Raw genomic sequence first — 6,031 nt, 5'->3', positions numbered from 1 at the left:
AGAACCATCAAAGATGGCTTGATAACATGATCGTTTAGAGAAAGTTTTATGAGATAGTGAAAAGAGAAAGTTGCTGTATGAGTGGCTGTTGACGACTTTATCATATACGATCAGAAGGGCTTATTTCCTTTCTTTTGTTTTTGTTTTTGTATTTTAGTTTCATGTTAAGTCCAAGCAATCGTCCATCGCTGCGTCAGATGATTTAAGCCTCCCTTTAAAATCGACACCTCAGTAAAAATGCCCTTTATCGTGTATTTTCCTTCAAAATAAGTCGTATCAAGTTTATTTACCTGTTTATACTAGACAAGATATTATTTCTGAATGAAATGGATGCTTCTGACTGAGAGACTCCATCATTGTATAGCTTTAAAGCAAACTTTGAATTACAGTTTTGGAATATTTGTGCTAGATGAGCCTTAAAAATTTCACGGAATGTCTGGAAAGAAACATAGGCCTCTTCGTGGTTAAAGCTATTAAAACTTAAATCCGCAGACAGTAATACAAAATGGCAATACCAACTCCATTTTTTGGAAAACATTTCCCATGAAATAACATATTTTATAAATTGAAATTTTCGGAAGCTTTAGACTTTTTTGAGCCCTTATGATTTTATTGTTACTCATTTATACTCTAACATCAAATCTTGCCCATTCATAAAAAATGCCTATAAATTCAATATTGTGTGCATCTCTCTTTTTTCCTTCTAGGACTGTGGCAATGATTTTTTCGACGCTTTTTTCTCTTTCCTTAACCCCCACTCCTAACTAAGAATTTACTCGCTCGTGTTTCGAAGTTTATTTCATTTCCACTTCGAGAAATATTCGTTAATAGGAGCTTTAGAGTACATGTATCCATACCACTGTGCTTACACTTAAACAACCCTAACTTTAAGACCCATTTTCGCTAGTTTCTAACTTTTTTACAAGTTTTTAGAAATTGGGACTCTGGTTTGTGAGTGAACTTCTCACGACCAAAGCGTCATCAAGTAACACAGCCGCTAGGTCACAAAGTTCTCTTTGTTGTTGTTGTTGTTCAAACCGTTTCTTACGTTGCAATGTTTAAACAGCAACACAATATCTTATCCCTGAAGTTAAGACATTTCTGCTAAAGTGCATGCTACATGCACATAGCGTTCGCAGATTATGGTCATTTTTCCACTCACGGTACTAATGGCTAATGGTCCGAAATAGAACCTCTCTGTTTACGGTTTCATTAAACATTAAGATGTACCTAACGCTTAAAATCAACAATTTTTTTCCTCTTCTCCTGGATCTCAGTTCCAGAGAAAGAGCGAAAAGCGTCAATGACACAAATGTTCGATTGGACGAAATTAGTATTAAGTTTCTGTTGATATGTGGCCTTTTTCGAAATATTTTTTACCGAGCGCCGGTTCGTAGTGCGATGTACAAATGGATGGGTGATGCTGTAACAGAGGTAGAACTTTTGGTGCTTATAATATGGAAACCTACTACTTATAATTTAGTTGTTTTGGTGCGAAAGGAAAATCGATAGTTATTAAAATAACACATTTTAGGAATGCAAACTTAGTACGAGAAGTGTAAGAGCTTTAAGGTTTCCATGGTGAAATAACATTCATACATGAAAGATAATTTTGACATATCTGATAGTTCCTCATGTCTGAAAAATTCCTCACAGACCTCGGAGTGTCCCATTTTCAATAGAAAATACTTTTATATCCTAAATAACTATATACTATTGGCTCATTTTGTTGGTTTTTTTATCTGTCTTATTTGCAACAGGAAAGAGACCTTTCCAATTTTAGGTCTTATTGATTAACAGAAACACTAATCCATCTAAGAAATATCTTCTAAAATTTACCAGCCTTTTATTCTGCCGCGTGACTTTATTTTAACACCTCATTGGAGGCCTTGTAAAATGTGCTATGAGTGATCAGAAGTACCGTTTGATACAGTACTCCATCGTTTTAATAAACCACTGTTCTTTAATTTTTTGGTTTTTGGGTGCAGCATGTCATATTGTATTAGTACAGTATTCATAGTTAAGTCATTGAACAATGTGGGAAAATGAACCCATATCTCTTTTATTCCAGATACCACCAAAGGTACTTTCTTGAGATGTCACTTGTTGTTCTCTCAGTCTCCTTTCGGTGGTTCTGCTGCGCAGGAAATTTTTAGCATCTTGGAAAAAGAAAAACGTTTTACTCAACAAATTTTTGGTAGACGATAATAAAAGAAGGGGAGAGGCTGGACTCGTCTTGATACCAGAAATTCGCATGCACTTTTGCATTTGTTTAGAAAATATTCTCGAACCTTGCCCATCTTAAAAGTTAGGAGGATAAACAAATTCACCTCCCTTTAAAATAATTTTCCTGTTTTTCTTATTTTTGTTTGTTTGTTTCTTGCTTTAACTATGAAGAATTATCAACTCAAACTCATTCAGTGAAGCTTATGCTACTAAACCAAAAGGAGTGCGACGTGTTTTTTTGAGGGTATATCAATGCAATCACGATTTTGTAATTAATTTACTCTTGTGTTGTCTACCTCATTATGATATGTGACATGGCTGCATGTTTGGTCAAATATTTCAAACTTGCTTTAGTAGAAAAATGATTCATCAGAATTCTCATACTGGAATCACAGTTTTAAAAGCAATGCACATTGTATGCAAATGGCAATTCAACCCGACGATAGTGGGGTAATGCTTATTTTGCATTGTGCTGGTGGTATTGTTAGGCGCATTTTCGTAGTTTTCCCATGGATAATATCGAATCAATAACTGTGTCATGTCACATATTCCATTTTGCAGCGATGAATGTTAAGGAATATTGCAGCGGTATGAATCTCCATGCTGAACTTTTAAATGACATTGCAGCGGTGCGCATGTCGTTGGCCAATTATCAAAGTATATTCAGTGCTCATGGCTTTGTTGCCTCGATATGCGATTGCATCAATGTACACGCTTTCAAGTGGTATTATAGCCGTGTAGTTTCAGTAGTCAGCTGGCCTAAGGTGATATTGCAGCCACTCGCGTATTTATTACACTGTCAAGTGATGGTGCAGCGGTGGGCAGCTTTTTCTTACGCTGCTATAGTACGTAAAATATAACAGTGTATGTTTCGTTTCATATTTAAATGATGTGGCATCACTGGGCATGGCCAAGTAGCAATATTTAACATTAAATTATGGCTAATACTTTACAACCACACTGCGTTCGGCTACTCACGGTACTCACTACCTATCACAGAACAAACAGCGGGGAAGCATAGCCGATCAGGACGTACCATTTGTGATAGAACGTTTTGTAGATTTATATTAATGGGTGACATTGCAGCAACATGCACGCCGCATTGCACTATCAGTCAATAATACAGCAATGCAAGTCCCTTTTGTCTTTGCTAGATGATGCTACAGCAGTACCCATGTCTTTGCCCTTCTGATAGCACATGTCTTGAGCTAACTGTGAAATGGTAGTGCTGCTATTAAAACGCCTTAGGTGACATTGCAGCGACGAGAATTTCCATAAAACGTAGTTGCTTGATACACAATATCGCAGATCTCTTATATCCTCCTCCGATTATATGATACCAGGTAGCGTGCCTTTTAAGATACGGGCATTTGATGTGCGTCTGGTACTCTGTTTAAGGATATCTCAGTTCCTTCCATCATCTCTTTCATTGTTAGACCACTTTAGAAAATACTACATTAATTTGCAGTTGTCATTGACACTTTATCTAAGGCAGACACCAGCTCCAAAGATCTCTTGATTTTAGCTGGTACTTGGCGTGCCAAGCATAGGTTACGATAGCTTTCAGTTGCTCTGATGTTTGGGCTCGGAAGCCTACTCCTCATTTGTTTTAAGCTACGTTACCGACTATTTAAGGGCACCTTTGCGGCACTTTGTGATTTCCTAAATTCCAATGTTTCATTTTAACGAAGAAGACTTAAATGATTCCCTCTCATTTGGCTGGGCTTGCGCATAGAGAAGGGAGGAATCATGAGTCAGTCTTGCATGAGGTGCCACGTAAATCTAGATAAAGAGTTCCATGGGACTTTTCGTCCCAGAGTAATTCTCGTCTCTTTATTCTTAAGTATTAGCGTGCTATTTGGCCCTTATTGGTGATTGCTCTTGTGGTAGCATTTGATAATTAGGTGCCAAAGTTCATCTTTAGTACCGCTGTATCAGTTGACCATTCTACAGGAAACCCCTGATGCTTTACCACCCAGCTACAGATAACTCTACTGTGAGGTAGGACTTGACTATGATCACGTGTGAGGTAATAATGATCTAGTTTATCATCAAGAGTAGCTCAGTGTTCGAGCATCAGAGCGCGAAATACGGGTTTCGATTCCTGGGTCTTGACAAAACGAATGACACAGTCCTTTAATACATGTTCTAGCTCAAAATTTACCATTTTTCTTATTCTTTTTACCCAAAATAACATAATGATTCCTTTTTCTCTTCCCTTCTGCTCAACATGTCCCAAAACTGGAGGTGTAGTTCTATACAGGGTAAGTGTTTCCCTTTCTTTGTGTGTCCAAAAATAGGGAAAGGGGTTGACAGTATCGCTCATGGTCCCTTATCCCCTGACCCCACCTCCTTTTGGGGAAGGCTGAAAGATCAATTGAACTTTATTAGAAGGATATGAAGAAGGAAGATGATACAGATAAACAAACATTAATATTGTGACGAAAAAGGTTTTTCTGTGCTCTAATGAGACCTAACATGGCTAACGTAGAATTGCGTCGCTTTCCCTCTTCTTCCCATGTGCAAGTTGCAGACCGTAAACGTGTTCTTGTGCCATCTATCAGTTTCCCTATACGTTGGAAAAGCCAGAAACACTGAAAACGTTTGTAATGTTAGTCCATTAGGAAAAATAAAATTCAAACTAGCCTCTATCAGCTTTTTGGACCTGCATAATTTAAGCCACGATTCAGACAGATTAGCAGTTCAGTGCCATATGTTCTTTTTACACGAATTGACAGGATAACGATCATGTGTATTGCCCCTATAGAGAGGATACTCAATCAAAGATTGTCCACTTCTCCACAGGTTACCAACTGATTTAGATTATTTCAATCCGGTCTAATTAATTTTTTAGCTTTCTTACATAAGGTGACCTGAATATGACCTGAGGACTGCAGAGTAATTTGTTCCGTCTTGATTGGAATCACGCTCTATTTTGTCATTTATGAAGCATACCTTAAAGAAATTGTAATTACGAGAAATGTTACTTGATTCGATTCTTAGCTTGGATAAAAATCAAACGTAGAAGATGAAGCATCTGGTCAAATCAGTAACAAAAAATAGCTGATAGACCAATGATTGCTGTCACGAATATAGATTACAGCTTATAAATGATTTTTCGTAGACAGTATGTTGATCATATTTTAAGCTTCTTTTTGTACATGGCTAGAAACAAAATGTTTAGCTGGCAGATTTTCTTTGAAACCTTTCTGCTAAATCCTAGCTCCTTGATTTAACCTATTTACTTTTTTCTCAGAAATTGATTTGAAGCCAGCTGTGATGAATTCCATGTGACAATTGTTATCGATTCAAAAGCTTCGTGGAGGTTTCAACTTTTATCTCTTCCGTTCTGAACACAGGGTGCCCATTGTTCAATCTGCGTTTAGCAACCAAAGAGCGATTCTTTTTAAAATCTAAAATTGGATGCAAAACGCGAACAAATTTTTTTTTCAGTCCTTTGGATTGCAGTTCGGCTCTAGTACGGTATTTAAGATGTGCCTCCTGCATTTCTGAGTCATCGTTTCTTACTATCATGAGAGTTTTCGTTGTGAAGGAGACACAATCCTGTAATTATAATGTTTCGTGACTTTTATAAGTACCTTGTTAAATCCATACCTGATTTGTTTCACTGTTAGTTTATCTTCGAATTAATTATCTGACATATTCTTTATTCTTAAGTGTATGATTTTTTTTAGTAAATGTCAATTGCTGCCTTACTTGACTTTGTTTTAAATATATTTTGTAAGCATATTACTTTTATTGTTATGGCGTGCGCTTGTATGACGAGTCGTCACGAAAATTCCAA

The sequence above is a fragment of the Pocillopora damicornis genome, chromosome 10 (genome assembly GCF_964200805.1).
Source record: "Pocillopora damicornis chromosome 10, jaPocDami1.2, whole genome shotgun sequence".
NCBI lineage: Eukaryota > Metazoa > Cnidaria > Anthozoa > Scleractinia > Pocilloporidae > Pocillopora > Pocillopora damicornis.
This window is presented reverse-complemented; position numbering follows the sequence as displayed.